The sequence below is a fragment of the Heptranchias perlo genome, unplaced genomic scaffold (assembly GCF_035084215.1).
Source record: "Heptranchias perlo isolate sHepPer1 unplaced genomic scaffold, sHepPer1.hap1 HAP1_SCAFFOLD_59, whole genome shotgun sequence".
NCBI lineage: Eukaryota > Metazoa > Chordata > Chondrichthyes > Hexanchiformes > Hexanchidae > Heptranchias > Heptranchias perlo.
The window spans coordinates 1170178-1191288 of NW_027139612.1; the positions used below are offsets into that span (position 1 = coordinate 1170178).

The 21111-nt window shown below is 49.1% G+C and overlaps 1 pseudogene; it reads right to left on the minus strand.

Annotated features, from left to right (window-relative positions):
- LOC137316330 (zinc finger protein 271-like) overlaps positions 1-21111 on the minus strand; it is a 212561-nt pseudogene extending 191450 nt beyond the window's left edge.

Here is a 21111-nt window from a genome sequence, read left to right on the forward strand (position 1 = left end):
GCCGCTCTTCACACTCCCACTGGGGAAGGAAGGGCCGCTGTCACCTCACACTGAGGAGCCGCTCTTCACACTCTCACTGGGGAAGGAAGGGCCGCTGTCATTTCACACTGAGGAGCCGCTCTTCACACTCTCACTGGGGAAGGAAGGGCCGCTGTCACTTCACACTGAGGAGCCGCTCTTCACACTCCCACTGGGGAAGGAAGGGCCGCTGTCACTTCACACTGAGGAGCCGCTCTTCACACCCCCACTGGGGAAGGAAGGGCCCCTGACGGTCCACATGTTCAACACACATGTGCCCGTCATGGATGTGCTGACATTCCTCAGGAGAAACGTGGATGGCGCGGACTGGAGCATCAACATCGAGGTAATGTTCGTGATCTGGACGAACGAGAGGAGCATCACGGCGACGCTGAGTGTGAACGTCTCGGGAAACATCACTCCCCTCCCCTCAAGCTTCGTGATTGGGACGAGTCGTGGGTGTGCGGTGCACCTTGTGCAGCCCAGAGTGTGTCGCTCCTGCGGCAAACCCGGGCACGAGGCGGCCTCCTGCAAGGTGGTGATCTGTAGAAACTGCAGCAAGATGGACAACAGGCACTGGACTGACAGGAGGGCAGGCCACGCAGGTGAGGAAAGCCGCAGTCGTGGCTGCACCAATGGAGGTCAGACCCCTTCGCCCACTTCGGCGACTCCCGTGAAAAAGCCAAAGACCAAGAGGAGGAAAAGGAAAAGGGAGGGAGCGTCAAGAAAACCAACCAAGCCCTGACACTCGACCCCGAGACTCTCCCTGAGCCGATGTAAGGTGAACCAGGGGCGGAAGAAGGATGGACCACACAGAAAAAGAAAAAAAGGAAGTCCTGTCGAATCAGGGGAACTGACATCAAAGGTTGGACCGGCAGCAAAAGGCGCTTAGAGCCCTCAATGGACAACAGCGGCTGCTCCTCGACTGATGAACAGGAAAAAAGGGGGAAGACCCCGCCTTCATCAAAGGAAGTGGCAAAACGCAACAGTGAGAAGAGACACAGACAGCACGCACCCGGTTCCAGGGATTCGGGAGCAGGTATATCCCGCTCTGGGGCACCGGGAGAAGTGAGACAGACATCACGCTCCAGCTCCAGGGGCTCGGGAGCAGGAACATCCCGCTCTGGGGCACCGGGAGAAGTGAGACAGACATCACGCTCCCACTCCAGGGATTCGGGAGTCGTAATACACCGCTCTCTGGGGCACTGGGAGAAGTGTCACTGACAGCACGCTCCCGTTTCCAGGGACTCCGGAGCAGTAACACCCTGCTCTGGGGCACCGGGAGAAGTGACACAGACAGCACGCTCCAGCTCCAGGGACTCGGGAGCAGGAGCATCCCGCTCTGGGGCACAGGAGAAGTGCCACAGACAGCACGCTCCAGCTTCAGGGACTCGGGAGCAGTAACACCCCGCTCTGGGACACCCGGAGCAGGGACGCATCCAACGCACCCCAAATCCTGGAAACTAGGAGCAGCACGACAGTCACGGAGAATGAACAAACAGCAAAGGCCGAGGAGCTGGACTTGGCCGCAGAAGTGACGGACACACCGCCACAAGAAATCCCGCCGTTGACCCCCGAACGCAGACCCTCTCCCAACGGAGGTCAAGCCTCTGTCGTCAGCCCAAGGACTGTCCAGAAGTTCCAGCACATGACACCAATGGCATATCTGGGCTGAGGATTGGAAAAGGACGGTAACGTAGAACCTGGGCTGATGCAATTGGAAGACGTGAATGGTTGTCCTTTGTATTTTTAAAATGGCTTTCAAAATTGCATCCTTAAACGCGTGTAGTATTAAAGCTACTACACGGTGTGCTGAAACTCTGAACGACCTGTCGAGGGTGAAGAGGGACATGCTGTTCTTGCAGGAGTGTGGGATCCCGCACCTTAGCAACTACCGACAGTGGTCACGCATTTGGACCCACGGGCAGTCGAACTGGTCGGGAATCAACGATAGTCAATCCTCGGGCCTGGGGATTCTGCTGCAAGGACTTCAATTCACCATCACCGAGGTTAAGGAGGTGGTGGGGGGCCGCCTGCTCATAGCAGACATTCTGTACAAGAACATCCCGCTCTGACTGTGGCCAACATAAAAGGGAATCCCAAAGTCTTCTACAGGCATGTAAGCAGTAAACGTGTAATAAGAGGAGGGGTGGGCCTGATTAGGGACCATAAAGGAGATCTACTCTTGGAGGCAGAGGGGATGGCCGAGGTACTAAATGAATACATTACATCTGTCTTTACCAAGGAAGAAAATGCTGCCAGAATCTCAATAAAGGAAGATATAGTTGAGGTACTGGATGGGCTAAAAATTGGTAAAGAAGAGGTAATTGAAAGGCTAGCTGTGCTTAAAGTAGATAAGTAACCCGGTCCAGATGGGATGCATCCCAGGTTGCTGAGGGAAGTAAGAAACGATAATCCGGGACAGAATTAACAGTCACTTGGACGAGGGTGAATTGATTAGGGAAAGTCAGCACGGATTTGTTAAAGGCAAATCGTGTTTAACTAACCTGATAGAGTTTTTTGATGAGGTCACAGAGAAGGTACATGAGGACAGTACAGCTGATGTGGTGTCTCTGGACTTTCAAAAGGCGTTTGATAAAGTACCGCATGGTAGGCTTGTCATCAATATGGCAGCCCATGGAATAAAGAGGGCAGTAGCGATATGGATACAGAATTGGCTAAGGGACACGAAGCAGAAAGTAGTGGTGAATGGTTGTTTTTCGGACTGGAGGGGGTGTACAGTGGTGTTCCACAGGGGTTGGGGCTGGGACCACTGCTTTTCTTGATAGTTATTAATGACTTGGACTTGGGTGTACAGGGCATAATTTCAAAATTTGCAGATGGCACGAAACTTGGAAGGGTAGTGAACAGTGAGGAGGATTGTGATAGACTTCAAGAGGATATGGACATGCTGGTGAAATGGGCGAACACGTAGCAGATGAAATTTAACGCAGAAAATTGCAAAGTGGTACATTTCAGTTGGAAAAACGAGGAGAGGCAATGTAAACTAGAGGACACAATTCTAAAAGGCGTACAGGAACAGAGAGATCTGGGGATATGTGGACATACATCGTTGAAGGTGGCAGAACAGTTTGAGAAAGCGGTTAAAAAGCATACCGGATCCTGGGCTTTATCAACAGAGGCATAGAGTACAAAAGTAAGGAAGTCATGATGAACCTTTATTAAACACTGGTTCGGCCACAACTGGAGCATTGTATCAATTTCTGAGCACCGCACTTCAGGAAAGATGTGAAGGCCTTAGAGAGGGTGCAGAAGAGATTTACTAGAATGATTCCAGGGATGACGGACTTTAGTTACGTCGATAGACTGGAGAAGCTGGTGTTTTTCTCCTTGGAACAGACAGGTTTCAAGGAGATTTGATGGAGGTATTCAAAATAATGAAGTGTCCAGACAGAGTAGATAGCGAGAAACTGTTCCCATTGGCAGAAGGGTCAAGAACCAAAGGGTGTAGATTTAAGGTAACTGGCAAAAGAAAAGGAAAAACTTTTCGACACCGCCAGTGGTTATGATCTGGAATGCACTGCCCGAGGGAATGGTGGAGGCAGATTCAATCATGGCCTTCAAAAGGGAACTGGATCAGCACTTGAAAGTTAAAAAAAGCAGCGCTACGGGGATAGGGCGGGGGAGTGGGACTAGTGGATTGCTGTTGCATTGAGCGGCACTGATTCGATAGGCTGAATGGCCTCCTTTCGTGCTGTAAACTTTCTATGATTCTATGATTCTAACGTGTACGATCCTCAACACCGAGATTCTGGAGGACTTCCAGCATCTCCCGATGCTGCTGGCGACGTCCAGGCCGATCGTTCTCGCCGGAGGCTTCAACTGCATCATCAATGCGGCTGGACGATCCAGCGGGGGCGGCGGAATACTGGACACCACTTCCAAACTCCTGATGGAAGCAGTGAAAGAAGCAAAGCTTCATGTCGTCTTCAGCAACTCGGCAGACCGAGCGCCGCAGAGGTACACCTGGTCCAGGCCAGACGGGACTGTCCGTTCCAGGATAGACTTCCTATTTGTGTCCCCAACACTCAAGATCAGGTCCACCCACGTCCAGCCGGTGTTTCTTCCTGACCACTGCCTCCTACTGGCCGACTGTCAATCGCTGGAGGACAAGAGGGCGGGTAGCGGGATCTGGAAGCTGAACGTGGGACTGTTGACCCCGGAGAACATCAAGGAACTAAAGAGGGATTACACAGGTTGGAGGACCGTACAACCCCCCCTTCGCCTCCACGGTGCACTGGTGGGAAGCGATCAAGTCCAACATCAAGCGGTTCTTCATCCTCAAAGGCGTTCAGAAGACGAGAGAGAGGCAGAGGGAATTGGCACAGCTCCAGAAAAGCATTCAGGATATGCCGCAGCTGCAGTCGATGGGGGTCGATATCTGGGAGGAACTCCAGGAAGTGAAGGGTCAGTAAGCCTCGCTCTTCTTCTCCGAGGCCTCAAGGAAATCTTCCAGCCCAGAGTCCGCTCCGTGGAGCAGGGTGAGAAATGCTCGGGCTACTTCTTCCAGAAGCTGCACAGAAAGACCTCTGAGATCAGCAGCCTGAAGGAGGAAGACGGCACAGTGACGTCTTCACAGGCCGACATACTGAGGATCAGCAAATCCAGAGACAGCACGGCCTCCCAGTCCTTCCTGTCCTCTATCATGGAGGTCTGAGAGGACAGCGAACGGGGGAGCATGAATCGGCCACTGACCTTGGACGAGCTGACAAAGGCCGTCCAGTCCTTCGAGAAGAGTAGAACTCCGGGGAGTGATGATTTACCAGTTGAGTTGTACTTGGCTCTGTGGGACTGGATAGGCCCAGACATACTGGATGTGTACGGAGGTTTGTTTCTGGCAGGCAGCATGTCAGAGTCCATGAGGAAAGGCATAATCACCCTCATCTACAAGGAGAAGGGGGAGAGGGAAGAAATCAGAAATTGGGCACTCATTTCCATGTAAGTGTTGACAACAAGATTCTGTCTAAGGTCATCGCCAATTGGCTCAAGTGTGCTCTGGAGCGAGTGATCCACCCGGATCAGGCCTGTATTGTACCCGGCAGGAAGATCTCCAATAGACTTGCGCCACTCAGGGATACGATCGCCTATGTGCAGGTCAGCGGGGTGAACACTTGCCTCATCAGCCTGGACCAGGAGGAGGCCTTTTACAGTATATCCCACACGTTCATGATGGACGTGCTCTTCAAAATGTGATTTGGGGAAGGAATCCGCGATTGGATCTTACTGCTCTACATAGACATCTGTAGCACAGTCCTAATCAACGGGCAGGAGTCGGAAAGCTCACGGATCAGATCTGGAGTCAGGCAGGTCTGTCCTCTCTCCGCGGCCTTGGTCGTATGTTGCATCGAGCAGATTGCTGCGTTCATCAGGTAGGATGCAGATATCAGGGGGTGACTATCCTAGGCAGCGGATGCTCTCAGGTTTCGGCCTCCCAATACATGGACGACGTCACCGACTTTTGCTCCGATCAGCAGTAGGTTCACTGTCCTCAGCACCACCGTGAGCTTCCCTCGAGGCTGCGGCGGGGAGGAGGTCGTCGTCCATCTCCTGGTGGGATGCCCTTTGGTGCAGAAGGTCTGGAGACAGATGCGTTTGTATCTGTCACGGTTCATCCCCAACACCTCAGTAACACAAGATGCTGTGCTCTACGGGCAGTTCCCCGGGACGCACACCAAGACAGATATCAACTGCTGCTGGAAGACCATCAACTCGGTGAAGGAGGCCCCTTGGTCCGCCTGAAACCTTCTGGTCTTCCAGCTGATGGAGCTGTGCATGACCGAATGTTGTCCACTGACATACTGCAAGGTCCAGGAGTATGTGCTGAGGGATGTAATGAAGCGAGGTGCAGCCTATGCAAAGGGACTATGGGGAAAGACCACCGTGTCAGGCCATTTCACCATGTATTGTACAGAAAGTGCTCGAAGAATAAAATTTTGGGGCACAGATGCACAAATCACTAAAAGTAGCGACACAAGTTATAAAAGGCAAATCAAGCATTGGGGTTCAAATCTGGAGGCGTAGAATTGATAAGCAAAGCAGTTATGTTAAACTTGTGTGAAGCCTAGTTTAGGCCACACTTGTAGTACTGTGCACAGTTCTGGTCTCCATATTAGAGAAAGATATAAAAGCATTGGAGAGAGGGCAAAAAAGATTCACAAGGATGATACTAGAAGTGAGAAGACATACTTATCAGGAAAGGCTGAACAGGCTGGATCTCTTCTCTGCAGAAAGGAGAAAGCTGAGGGGTGACCTGATAGAGGCCTTTAAGATAATGATCGAGTTTGGTAGGGTAGATTGAGAGAAAATGTTTCCACTTTTGAGCGAGTCTAAAATTAGAGGTCATAAATATAAGATAGTCACTTATAAATCCAATAGGGAATTCAGGAGAAACTTCTTTACTAAAGAGTGGTAAGAATATGGAACGCGCTACCACAAGCAGTAGTTGCGGCAAATAACGTAGATGTATTTAAGGGGGAGCTAGATAAGCACAAGATGGAGAAAGGAATAGGGTATCCTGATAGGGTTAGATGAAGTGGGGAGGGAGGGGGCTCGTGTGGAGCATGAAAGCTGGGATAAACCAATTTCGATGTAAGTCAATGTACTATTTTGAGGGTGGTGGAAGAGCAGACGGACCTGGTGGCACATATTCACAAAACTTTGAAGGTAGCAGGGCAAGTTGATAAGGCGGTTAAGCAAGTGTACTTCATATATGGGTTTCTAAACAGGGGCATTGAATACACAAATAGGGAAGTGAAGTTGAACGTTTACAAAAGACTGGTTAGACTTCAGCCAGACTATTGTGTGCAACACTGGGCATCACACTTTAAGAAGGATGTCAAGGCCTTGGAGAGGGTTCAGTGGAGACTTACCAGGGTGATACCAGGGATGAAGGACTTCAGTTATGTGGAGGGAATGGAGAAGCTGGGATTGTTCGCCTTAGATCAGAGAAGGTTAAGGTTAAGATTAACCTCATAGAGGCGTTCACAGTAATGACGGGTTTTTATAGAGCAAATAGGGGAAATTGTTTACTCTGGCAACTAGATTGTTAACCAGCGGTCATAAGTTTAAAATAATTGGCAAAGCAACTAGAGGGGAAATTAGGAGAATATTTTTCACACAGAGGGTTGTTAAGCATTGCCTGAAAGGATGGTGTCCCTTTTAGAGGCTGCCTTCGTGTCAGAGACTCCAAATTCATATCTTAACTGGGAAACTGCAGGAATAGAGTGAAACGGGTCTGCTTGTGTCCCTCGATTCAATGTATAATATGGAGAAATCTGTAAAATGTATAAATGAATCACCAGGAGTGAACATGATCAATACAATTATATGAAAACTGTAAATGAAGCCGCTGATTTTCGGACCAGTCCTTTCTGAGCGCAGCTTTTCACTTTATTCCTGAGAGAGGTCTCATTAAGACAAGTTCTGAACTTTGAGAAGTTTGTGATATATCCACGTCATCATTAACATCGGAGGCAAAGCTGCTGAAGAAATGTGTTTGTTCAGATGACTGTAACTAATAGCAATGATCAGGGGTATAACCGTGTCAGTGGAGATTTACCCCCTGTATAAATCAGGGATCGCTGTAATGAATCCAGACAGACTGCCTGCCGGAGCTGCAGTTTCCAGGCAAACAGAAATCATTGCTTCTCACAAAAATGGGATATTCAGTAATGTATCAGATAGAATGTATTTATTATCCTGTTCTTGCAGCCGTTGGGGTTCCAGGTAAGCCATTATCTCAGCTGTTCGTGGTGTAAATCGATATTAACTCTGCTGCTGTACTTGGCACTATTTTTCTCCCATCATGTATTACGCAGTGGACTGTTCTGTTCTATCAGTTGATTGACTGTCCTAAGTCTCTTGACTTTTTGTCTTGCTGCAGTTGCATTGTATGCATTATGATCTTGTATATCTAACCTTGGCATTGTTACTGAAATATTCTCTGTACTGAATGTTTTAGAATCAGGTGTCTGGGTTAATAGCTGGTATCAGACCACCAGGAGCTGTTAACAGTCTCATGTTGTGGAACTAACCTCTCCTGGAATATTTTTTCATAAATGTGTTTTCAGTGATTGGTCATGAGACAGCTCAGGGCCTCGGTATTACAAGGAGGCAGTGCAGTGTCCTCTCTCCCAGATAATATGGTTCAGTTTAACAGGGAGTTCAATGTATTTTTTGGTTGTCACTTTTATGAAACATTATTTCATTGCGTGTGTATCTGACGCCGCTTCAGATGCCTGGTTACTGAACTGAGTTTGATGCTGATTCTTTCAATCTCATTCTCTGATTAACTGTGAATGAATTCACTGTAAAATGCAATATTTTGAGGTTATGTTGTATCAGTTTGCACTTTATCTGTTGGAATCACGAGCCCTTCGATTTATCTGTCGATTATAAGCAGCAGCGGTGATGTTGGCGTTTTGTTGATTGAACAATGCCGCCATCTAACGCTGTACTTTTTAATTACAGGGGAAGGAATTTCAATCACGGTGAGTTGTTTCTGGAAGTTGCATTCAATTCTATTTATTCCATGCATGATCGATGAAGTGAAGAGTATCGATTAACAGGTGGAGACTTAGATGATCTGTAGAAACATTAGACGATTCACGGAGGCGTCTCCATTTAACAAACTGACATTAAGAATAGAATCGTTGGAACACGGGGCTGGAGAAGAGGAAGCAGGCCCAGGATGTGAGTATTCACTCGAATGGGAAAAGGGGCATTGAGAAAGAGAGTCGAGACATTGCAGAGAGATAGAGAGGAGCGAAATAGAACGATACTGAGAAGGAAAACGAGGGAGGGGGAGAAGTAACGAGAGGAAGAGAGAGAGAGAGAGAGAGGCAGGGGGAGAGAGAGACAGCGGTTGAGGTGAGAATAATTCATCGGAATGAGTTGCTGAAACTTCCAGTACAATTCTGATGCGGAAATTTGACTTGAAGGTGTTATTAGGATATTGTCAGCTTGTGAGAGTTTTATTGTAGCCTCGGCGAGTGTGTTTATCGCTATCAGGTCCTCAGTCTGTTTATGTGAATGTTCATTTTACTTGTTTACTGACTGAATACATAAAATAATTCAACTGTATTTGAAGAATACAATCAGTGATTTCTTGATCGCATTGAATTATTCGGATACTGTATTCTAGAAGCTGTGTTTCAGCTTAATTCAATTAAGAATTAGGCTAATTCAATTCATGCATTTTGATTTAGTTTTCATTGAATGTGCAAAGTAAACTTATTGAACCAACGATTTGTTCCGTGACACCAATAACCACAGAAATTAAAGTTGAATTTATTAGTTGCATTGTGTTGCTGGGATCTATAGATTAGATTTCCTCCAACACTCTGCTGCAGTCTCTCCCAGTGAATCCCAGCCTTTACACCCACTGCATTGAATCCTCTGTCTCCTCATTCGTTGCTTCAGTTACACACTTCCCAAACCATCTGCTCCTGACTCCCCTCCAGCTCCTATATGTCATTTTTCTTGTCTCCCTCCCAATCTCACTCACTGTCTCGGCCTCCGGCTGCCTCTCCAATCTGATCCGAAGTTTCAAACACGCTGCCGCCGATCCCAATCTTTCCCTTTTTATGCCGGCCCCTGTCGGCCCACTTAACCCAGAGCAACAAATCAGCTCCACCTCCCCCTGTCCCCTAATCTTCCCGGCTCTCGCTCACTTTCTCGTCCATCTGGAGCCCAAATCTGGATTTAACCCGTTGGATTCCTGTTCCGTAAAAAGCCTGCTCCTTCCCCACCAGCACTGCCCCCTCATTCGGCCCTTCCAGTGGATCTGGTGCTCACTTTATTCACTTTCTGTATCAATTTCCCAATTCATTAATGATAATTGTGTTTAAAAACATTTCTCTCCCCGAACGCGCTGCCCAGGTGAGTGAATCAGTTTCCACCGTTTGATGCAGCAACAAAGTTGGAAATTTCACCCCACATCCTCTCAAACTGATGCTTTGTCTTCAGGTCTGATCAGTAATTTCTCTGCTTCCGTGTCTCTCTCTTACAGTTAACTTGGTGGCGATTTTGATCCTCTCCCGAGGAAAGTGCGGTCTCTCCAAATGTATTACTCGCTACCTGGTGGGAATGGCAGCGGCCGATCTCCTGGTCGTTATCTCTGATGTCATGATGACCCGCATTTTTAATATTTATCTCCCAGATTCATTCTTGACCATTACCCCCGTGTGCCGTCTCATTGTCACCCTCAGTTTCGCAGCCACAGCGGCCTCTGTCTGGTTCACAGTGGTTTTCACCTTTGATCGATTTGTGGCCATTTGTTGTCAGAAGCTGAAAACAAAATATTGCACCGAGAAAACGGCGGCTGCTGTTATCGGGGTGGTGAGTGCGCTGAGCTGTTTACTAAATATTCCCTGGTACTTTGTATTTGACCCAGAATATATAATGGACAATGTACCCCGGGGTTGTGTCTGGAAAATGAGCCTTTTCACTTCACCCACATGGGCAGCGTTTGACTTGTTTTATCTTCTGTTAATGCCTTGTTTCCCATTCATTCTGATCTTGCTGTTCAATGTTCTCACCGCCAGGAACATTTTAGCGGCCAGTAGAGTCCGCCGGGGACTCCGGGGTCGCAGCAATGGAGAGAATCACAAGGATCCAGAGATGGAGAACCGAAAGAAATCCATCATTTTACTCTTCAGTATATCAGGCAGTTTTATATTGTTATGGAGCACAGAAGTGTTTTATGTTATCTCTCTGTATGTAACAAACGCCCAGGACTATACGGCCAGTGACATTGAGTCAGCCGGATTCATGCTTCAACTTCTCAGTTCCTGCACCAACACGTGTATTTATGCTGTGACCCAGACTAAATTCAGAGAGGAGCTGAAGAACGGGGTGAAATACCCACTCAATCTAATTGTTACATTAGTTAAATCATAGAAACACCTGAAGAAATGTCATCCAAAATTAAATAAAAAGTCAATTAGAGTAGTTTTTCCCGTTTGTCGGTGGCGTAATACGGGCGGTAGTGGATCAGGAGCCCATTTTTCAACGCACCTGATTTTCTATCCATTGACATCAATGAGTTCACTAAAGTAACTGATATCGATCCGATACTTCAAATAAATTTGGAAATTCCAGACAGGAATTATATTTTACCCGACAAATGCGGTGCTGTGAAATGATACAAAATGTGATTCTAACATGAAATTTTTTGCTGTTATTAGTCTGGAAATAATATGATTTCAATATTAAATGTTTAATCCTGAAATGTATAAAATCAAATCCTCCTTTCGGTTGATGATTATTTCCCATCACACACACTGCCCGGTGGGATGGACTGAGGGTGAGCTGTCAGGGTCAGACAGCGTCCTGTTCATTTGGGACATTTGTCTTCACCAGAACATAGTAATAATGGACCAACACCCGGACCGTTACCAACTGGTAAAATATTAATGTAATTTCAAACTCCAGTGGGGAGTTCTGGAGATTGTTTCCTCTCTGAGCTGTTGTACAGCATATTTACTCACTGAAGCGAGATTAATGGGACATGAGTCTGCACCTGGTTGCACAGATCCATAAGGAAACCTCCTGATACATTTCTGATACGATCAGGAACCGGGAGATTTCGCATGGCCGCAGCAGGCCAATGGAAAGCTCTCCTGCTTCTCCTTGCTCAACAAATTATAAGTTAAAAAGAAACTTCTCCTTGTTCTGGACACTCAATGCCCATCGAAAGGGCGGCTCCTCCACCCATTTGTGCCCAACATTAAATGGTGTCCCACGTACGTCATAATGCTCTGATTTACATATAACACGTGACCTGACCAGAAAATTTCCCTCCACATGTTTTGAACCGATGCAGTTTTAATCAATGGACCATCTTGTGGGCTTCGAAGATTGATACTGGGGCGGAGGTCCGGCCGCTCCTCTCAGGACCCTACCCACGATGGTGGAGGCAGGAACGTCACCAATAAATGGACTGTAAGTGAACTGACACCATTTACGAGCCTCCACCACCCCATTTCCGCCAGGCGGAGATACTTAAAATCGGCCACACCTTTCCTGACCTACGCCCTGGTATCAATCTTCGAAGCCCACAAGCTGGTCCATTGTCTCAAACATGCAGAGGGAAATTTTCACCATTGCTTGTGGCTGATCACCCGCCTCTCATAAAAACGGCCCGGTACGGTAGCATAGTGGTTATGTTACTGGGCTAGTAATCCAGAGGCCTGGACTAAAATCCAGAGTCATGAGTTCAAATCCCGCCACGGCAGCTGGCGAATTTAAATTCAATTAATTAATTAAATTCAATTAATTAATTAAATTCAATTAATTAAATAAAAATCTGGAATTAAAATACTAGTATCAGTAATGATGGCCATGAAACTACCGGATTGTCGTAAAAACCCATCTGGTTCACTAATGTCCTTTCGGGAAGGAAGCCTGCCGCCCTTACCCGGTCTGGCCTATATGTGACTCCAGCCCCACAGCAATGTGGTTGATTCTTAATTGCCCTCTGAAATGGCCTCGCAAGCCACTCAGTTGTAAAATCTCGCTACGAAAAGTCATAATAAGAATAAAACCGGACGGACCACCCGGCATCGGACCACGAGGCACCGGACAGGACAACGGCAAAACACCAAGCCCAGTCGACCCTGCAACGTCCTCCTTACTAACATCTGGGGACTTGTGCCAAAATTGGGAGAGCTGTCCCACAGACTAGTCAAGCAACAGCCTGACATAGCCATACTCACAGAATCACATCTTTCAGCCAACGTCCCGAGGTCTGTCCTGTCCCACCGGCAGGACAGACCCACCAGAGGTGGCGGCACAGTGATATACAGTCAGGAGGGAGTGGCCCTGGGAGTCCTCAACATTAACTCTGGACCCCATGAAATCTCATGGCATCAGGTCAAACATGGGCAAGGAAACCTCCTGCTGATGACCACCTACCGTCCTCCCTCAGCTGATGAATCAGTCCTCCTCCATATTGAACACCACTTGGAGGAAGCACTGAGGGTAGCAAGGGCACAAAATGTACTCTGGGTGGGGGACTTCAATGTCCATCACCAAGAGTGGCTCAGTAGCACCACGACTGACCGAGCTGGCCGAGTCCTGAAGGACATAGCTGCTGGACTGGGCCTGCGGCAGGTGGTGAGCGAACCAACACGAGGGAAAAACTGACTTGACCTCGTCCTCACCAATCAACCTGTCGCAAATGCATCTGTCCATGATAGTATTGGTCGGAGTGACCACTGCACAGTCACTCGTGGAGATGAAATCCCGTCTTCGCACTGAGGACACCATCCAACGTGTTGTGTGGCACTACCACCGTGCAAAATGGGATCGATTCAGAACAGATCGAGCAGCTCAAAACTGGGCATCAGCAGCAGCAGAATTGTATTCCAGCACAATCTGTAACCTCATGGCCCGCCATATTCCTCACTCTACCATTACCAACAAGCCAGGGGATCAACCCTGGTTCAATGAGGAGTGTAGAAGAGCATGCCAGGAGCAGCACCAGGCGTACCTAAAAATGAGGTGCCAACCTGGTGAAGCTACAACTCAGGACTACATGCATGCTAAACGGCGGAAGCAACATGCTATAGACAGAGCTAAGCGATTCCACAACCAACGGATCAGATCAAAGCTCTGCAGTCCTGCCACATCCAGTCGTGAATGGTGGTGGACTATTAAACATCTAACGGGAGGAGGAGGCTCTGCAAACATCCCCATTCTCAATGATGGTGGAGTCCAGCACGTGAGTGCAAAAGACAAGGCTGAAGCGTTTGCAATCATCTTCAGCCAGAAGTGCCGAGTGGATGATCCATCTCAGCCTCCTCCCGATATCCCCACCATCACGGAAGCCAGTCTTCGGCCAATTCGATTCACTCCACGTGATATCAAGAAACGGCTGAATGCACTGGATACAGCAAAGGCTATGGGCCCCGACAACATCCCAGCTGTCGTGCTGAAGGCTTGTGCTCCAGAACGAGCTGCGCCTCTAGCCAAGCTGTTCCAGTACAGCTACAACACTGGCATTCATCCGACAATGTGAACAATTGCCCAGGTATGTCCTGTCCACAAAAAGCAGGACAAATCCAATCCGGCCAATTACCGCCCCATCAGTCTACTCTCAATCATCAGCAAAGTGATGGAAGGTGTCGTCGACAGTGCGATCAAGCGGCACTTACTCACCAATAACCTGCTCACCGATGCTCAGTTTGGGTTCCGCCAGGACCACTCGGCTCCAGACCTCATTACAGCCTTGGTCCAAACATGGACAAAAGAGCTGAATTCCAGAGGTGAGGTGAGAGTGAGTGCACTTGACATCAAGGCAGCATTTGACCGAGTATGGCACCAAGGAGCCCTAGTAAAATTGAAGTCAATGGGAATCAGGGGGAAAACTCTCCAGTGGCTGGAGTCATACCTAGCACAAAGGAATATGGTAGTGGTTGTTGGAGGCCAATCATCTCAGCCCCAGGGCATTGCTGCAGGAGTTCCTCAGGGCACTGTCCTAGGCCCAACCATCTTCAGCTGCTTCATCAATGACCTTCCCTCCATCATAAGGTCAGAAATGGGGATGTTCGCTGATGACTGCACAGTGTTCAGTTCCATTCGCATCCCCTCAGATAATGAAGCAGTCCGAGCCTGCATGCAGCAAGACCTGGACAACATCCAGGCTTGGGCTCATAAGTTGCAAGTAACATTCGTGCCAGATAAGTGCCAGGCAATGCCCATCTCCAACAAGAGAGAGTCTAACCACCTCCCCTTGACATTCAACGGCATTACCATCGCCGAATCCCCCACCATCAACATTCTGGGGTTCACCATTGACCAGAAACTTAACTGGACCAGCCATATAAATACTGTGGCTACGAGAGCAGGTCAGAGGCTGGGTATTCTGCGGCGAGTGACTCACCTCCTGACTCCCCAAAGCCTTTCCACCATCTACAAGGCACAAGTCAGGAGTGTGATGGGATACTCTCCACTTGCCTGGATGAGTGCAGCTCCAACAACACTCAAGAAGCTCGACACCATCCAAGATAAAGCAGCCCGCTTGATTGGCACCCCATCCACCACCCTAAACATTCACTCCCTTCACCACCGGCGCAATGTGGCTGCAGTGTGCACCATCCACAGGATGCACTGCAGCAACTCGACAAGGCTTCTTCGACAGCACCTGCCAAACCCGCGACCTCTACCACCGAGAAGGACAAGGGCAGCAGGCGCATGGGAACAACACCACCTGCATGTTCCCCTCCAAGTCACACACCATTCCGACTTGGAAATATATCGCCGTTCCTTCATTGTCGCTGGGTCAAAATCCTGGAACTCCCTTCCTAACAGCACTGTGGGAGAACCGTCACCACACGGACTGCAGCGGTTCAAGAAGGCGGCTCACCACCACCTTCTCGAGGGCAATTAGGGATGGGCAATAAATGCTGGCCTTGCCAGCGACGCCCACATCCCGTGAACGAATAAAAAAAAAAAAAAAAAATTTCTGCTCCGTCCAATCAGTGAAGGTGAAATTAACCCCACGTCTCTGACCCCAAGTTTCGACAGGTGTGTGAAAGACATCAGACAGTGTTTGCCAAACACTGACATGAATGTGGGAGATTGGATCCTTGTATTCATGTAAAAGGTGATAACCCCCCTCCACAGAGACTGGACCCTATACCGTAGAGTCGAAGACGGGTTCATCCCCAACAGCTCGGTAACACAGGACGCTGTGCTGTCTGGGCAGTTGTCCAAGATGCACACCGAGACAGATATTAACTGCTGCTGGAAGACCATCAACTCGGTCAAGGAGGCCCTTTGTTCCCCCAAAACCTGCTGGTCTTCCAGCCGAGGGAACGGTCCGTGGCTAAGTGTTGGCCACTGGCACATTCCAAGATCCAGTATTACATGCTGAGGTGCACACTGAAGCGAGGTGCGGCCTACACAAAGGCTTTATGGGGAAAGGCAACCGTTTAAGGCTATCCCACCTTGTATTATACAGCATGTATTACAAGATATGTACTGTGTTTTGAATTGTAATAATGGAAACGTATGATGTGTAATGTATTTGTTTTGAATCGTAATGTTTACATTGAACTGTGTGTATCCATGAATCTTACGAAATAAAGTATATTTTGAAATATTTTAAGAAAGTTCCAGTCTCACTATGTCTGTTCTTATTGGACACCAAAGAGTGGAAACAGAGCCGGATCGTAAAGATGTGGGAGGTTATACAAATAGCATCTATTGCAGGCACCAGGTGAGAAATATGGAGTATTTTCTAAATGGTGAGAAACTAGGGACTGTAGAGGAGCAAAGGGGTTTGGATGTCCAGGTACAGCAATCAATAAAAATAAGTGCACAAGGATAAAAAATGAATGAAAGATCCCAATTTCGAGGCTGTCATATCCCAAGGTATCGCTATCAGGTACTCAGCCAACTCTCTAGAATTTGCTGATACAATCAGTCCACACTGCCTCCCTCGCTGGTCCATTCCATACAGCCAGCAGCACCCTCTGCATTAAGAAAGTTCCATTCAAGCATTCTGCTCTACCTATGCCCCAGGTAGAGAAGACTAATAGTGGCGGGAGGACCCAGACCATCAGCCTCATGTGAGTTTGGACATTTCTGGTTTTAATTCAGATTATTGTATTTGCAATTTTTTCATTTTTTTGTACATTTCTATTTTTATATTTTGAACAAATTCTCCAAACCCTGTGCGCAGTGAGTGCTGACTCCGTGCCCTTTGATTGACAGCTCTCACCTCCGCCCGCCTTCGTCCTGGGCTGACTCCTCCCATCACGTGACACGCGGCACCATCTCTCACATTTGCGCGCTGACATCGCGACGCGGACGTGCATCTCCGGCCCGAGGGACGCCGCGCATGCGCCGCGTGGTCCCTGTGCCACATTCCCTCAGCAACAGGCGGGCGCCGGGAGGATGATGATGGCGGGCTCGGGTTGGCAGGTGGGCGGCCGCTGCTGTGGGCGGGGGCGAGGCCGACACAGGGAGGGTCCGCACCCTGGAGTGGATTAGACCCCGGGCCTGGGAACGGCGCAGTGAGGGCGGCCCGAGCTACAGCTCCTCTGACTCCAGGCTGAGCGGCGTTAATGGGGCTGCGACCCCCAGGACGGAGGGACTGAGTCGCCGGGACGGTGCGACCTGTACTCCCGGATGGAGGGACTGAGAACCCCCGGACTGAGGTACTGAGACCCCCGGACAGTGGGACCACGACCCCGGAATGGAGGGACCGTGACCCCCGGGATGGAGGGACTGAGACCCCCGGGACGGAGGGTCCATGACCCACGGGATAGAGGGACTGAGACCCCGGGACGGTGGGACCGTGACCCCGGGATGAAGGGACAGTGACCCCCCGGGATAGAGGGACCGTGACCCCCGAGACAGAAGGGCCGTGGCTCCTGGGACGGAGGGACTGAGACCCCGCGATGGTGGGACCGTGACCCCGGGATGAAGGGACAATAACCCCCCGGGATAGAGGGACCGTGACCCCCGGGACAGAAGGGCCGTGGCTCCTGGGACGGAGGGACTGAGACCCCGCGATGGTGGGACCGTGACCCCCGGGATGGAGGGACCGCGACCCCGGGATGGAGGGACCGTGACCCCCAGGATGGAGGGACTGAGACCCCGGAATGGAAGGACCATGACCCACGGGATAGAGGGACTGAGACCCCGGGACGGTGGGACCGTGACCCCGGGATGAAGGGACAGTGACCCCCCCGGGATAGAGGGACCGTGACCCCCGGGACATAAGGGCCGTGGCTCCTGGGACGGAGGGACCGCGACCCCGGGATGGAGGGACCGTGACCCCCAGGATGGAGGGATGACCGCGACCCCCGGGACGGAGGGATGGAGACCCGGGATGGAGGGGCCATGACCCCTGGGATGGAGGGACCGAGACCTCAAGGACAGAGGGACCGAGACCCCGGGATGGAAGGACCGAGACCCCAGAATGGAGGTACCGTGACCCCCAGGACGGAGGGCCCCAGACCCCGGGATGGAGGGACGGAGACCCCGGGATGGAGGGACCGTGACCCCCAGGATGGAGGGACCGTGACCCCTGGATGGAGGGACCTTGATCTCCGGGACGGCGGGAGAGCGACCCTAGGAGCGAGGGGCCTCCACCCCGGGACGGTCGCACTGCGACTCCCGGGACAGTGGGACCGAGACCCCGCGATGGAGGTTCCGCAACCCCGAGAGGGAGGAGCCGCGACCCCGGGACGGTGGACCGCAACCCTCGGAGGGAGGTGGTCTTTGAGACCATCCATGCTCTGTTGTGAGATCTCTGTGTGTGTCTTGTTCTGTTCGTGTGTTACTACATTGGCTCCCGGTATGGCAATGCCTCGATTATAAAATTCTCATCTTCGTGTTCTAAAGCCTCCAAGGCCCTCAACCCCTGACTCTCTACCCTCCTCCAACCGATTTAATCTCAACCGACAACCCCATGTCACTCCACCCAATCATGGATTCGACCGCACCCATATATTTCCTCCCGCAGCCAATGTACACTCTACGCTCAGTGCTCGGACACTCAGTCCTGTAAAACACACAGTCAGTGCTGGGACACTCAGTCCTGTTACATACAGAGTCAGTTCTGGGACATTCAGTCCCGTTACATACACAGTCAGTGCTGGGATACTCAGTCCTGTTATACACACAGTCAGTGCTGGGACATTCAGTCCCGTTTCATACACAGTCAGTGCTGGGACACTCAGTCCTGTTATACACACAGTCAGTGCTGGGACACTCAGTCCTGTTATATGCGCAGTCAATGCTGGGACACTCAGTCCTATTTTATACACAGTCAATGCTGGGACACTCATTCCTGTTTCACACACAGTCAATGCTGGGACACTCAGTCCTGTTATACACACTGTCAGTGCTGAGACACTCAGTCCTGTTATACACACAGTCAGTGCTGGGACACTCAGTCCTGTTATACACAGTCAGATAAATAAATAACTGCAAACAAAGAATGAAATCTCCATGACCTGATGGTTTCCACCCAGAGTATTTAAGGAAACAGCTCGGGAAATTGCAGATGCATTAGTCATAATTTCCCAAAGCTCTCTAGACTCAGGAATTGTGCCTTTGGATATGAATGTTGAAAATGTTACTCCGTTATTTCAGAAAGGAGGGAGGGAGAAACCAGAAAATTACAGACCTGTCATTTTAAAGTCGATTGTGGGGAACTTACTGAAATCTATCATGAGAGAAAAAATGAGTTGGTCAAAGAGAGTCAACTTGGATTTGTGAAGGGCAGGTCATGTCTGACCAATCTATTTAAATTTTATGAGGTCACTAAACAGGTGGACAGGGGAGTGTCTATGGATGTTGTCCATATGGACTTACAGAAGGCATTTGATAAGTTTCAGCACAAGAGATTAATAGAATAAATAAAAAGAAAGGGACCTTGTGATTCGGGTTAGAAATGGTTGGGAGGCAGGAGAAAATAGTAGGGATAAAGGGAATGTTCTTTGATTGGGGGGATATGTCAAGTGGTGTCCCCAGGGATCAGTACTGGGGCCTCAGCTTTTCACCATGTTTATCAATAACTTGGATGAAGGAATAGAGAGTTATCGGTCCAAGTTTCTAGATGACACTAAGTTATGAGGCACAGTCGGTGGTGTAGATTGGAGCAGGAAGTTCCAAAGTGACAGTTTAAGTGAATGGATAAACTGTGGCAGGTGGAGTTCAATGTGGGGAAGTGTGAGATAATTCAATTCGGATATAAAAAGGAAGCATTGGAGTATTTTCTTAAAGTGAGAGACTGGGAATGGTGGAGGAGCAAAGGGGTTTGGGTGTCCATGTAAAAAAAACACTAAAGGCTAGTGCACAGATACAAAAAGCAATCACAGACTCATGACCTTTATCTCCAGGGCTGGAATACAAAGGGAAGGAAGTGATGCTTCAGTTCTACAGAGCCTTGGTCAGAGCCCATCTGGAGTACTGATCCTCACCAAGGATATATTGGCCTTGAAGGGGGGACAGTGCAGATTCACCAGAATGATACTGGGGCTTGAAGGGTTCATTTATGAGGACCGGTTGCATAAATTTGGTTTGCATTCCCTTGAGTTCAGAAGGTTGAGGGATGATCTGATCCAGATATTTAAAATGATAAAGGGATTCGATATGGTAGAAATAGAAACCATTTTCTCTGGTGGGGGAATCCAGAACAAGAGGACACAACCTTAAATTTACAGCTAGGGTGTCTAGGATTGAAATCAGGAAGCTCCTTTTCACACAAGGGTAGTGGAAATCTGCTCAGGCTGATTAAAGTGGGCCCTGTGATATAATAGAATTTTCTGTCCTGTCAGACTTGGTCATCTTGTAGATCCATCTTTTAAAAAGGTGGAGGAACTCAGTTCTAAGATGGATTCCACTCACTTCATCATAAGTCCTCAAACTGTTTCTCTTATTATCGAGATATCAAGGACTAGAAACACTGTGTTTAAAAGAAAGCTGATTTATTTGACACTTCTACAGAATACGAAACTCCAGCCCAGTTGAAGGGTGTCATTTACATCAGAAACAAACCCCCAACTGTCAGAATGAACATGGTTCAGTCCTGGATGCAGCAATAACAGCAGTAATAACAGCAGAATCCAACACCTGCAGTCACATGCGAACTCGCTGGTGACTCAGCAGGTGGGATGATCGGGTGAATCCAATCCCACACATGGAGCAGGTGAATGGCCTCTCCCCAGTGTGAGTATGTTCATGTCTCAGCAGGTCCCATGTTCTTTAACAGCTCTTCTCAGAGTTAGAACATTTTAGGGGTCTCTTATCAATGTGAACAAGTTGATGTTCAATGAGGTGAGATGACTGAGTGAACCCGCTCCCATACACAGAGCAGGTGAACGGCCCCTCCCCAGTGTGAATTCGCTGGTGTGTCAGCAGGTTGGATGACCGAGTGAATCCCTTCCCACACACGGAACAGTTGAACGGCCTCTCCCCAGTGTGAGTACGTTGGTGTGTCAGCAGGTCACTTTTTCTTTTAAAGCTCTTCTCACAGACAGAACATTTAAAAAGTCTCTTATCAGTGTGAACAAGTTGATTTTCAATGAGGTGAGATGACTGAGTGAATCCCTT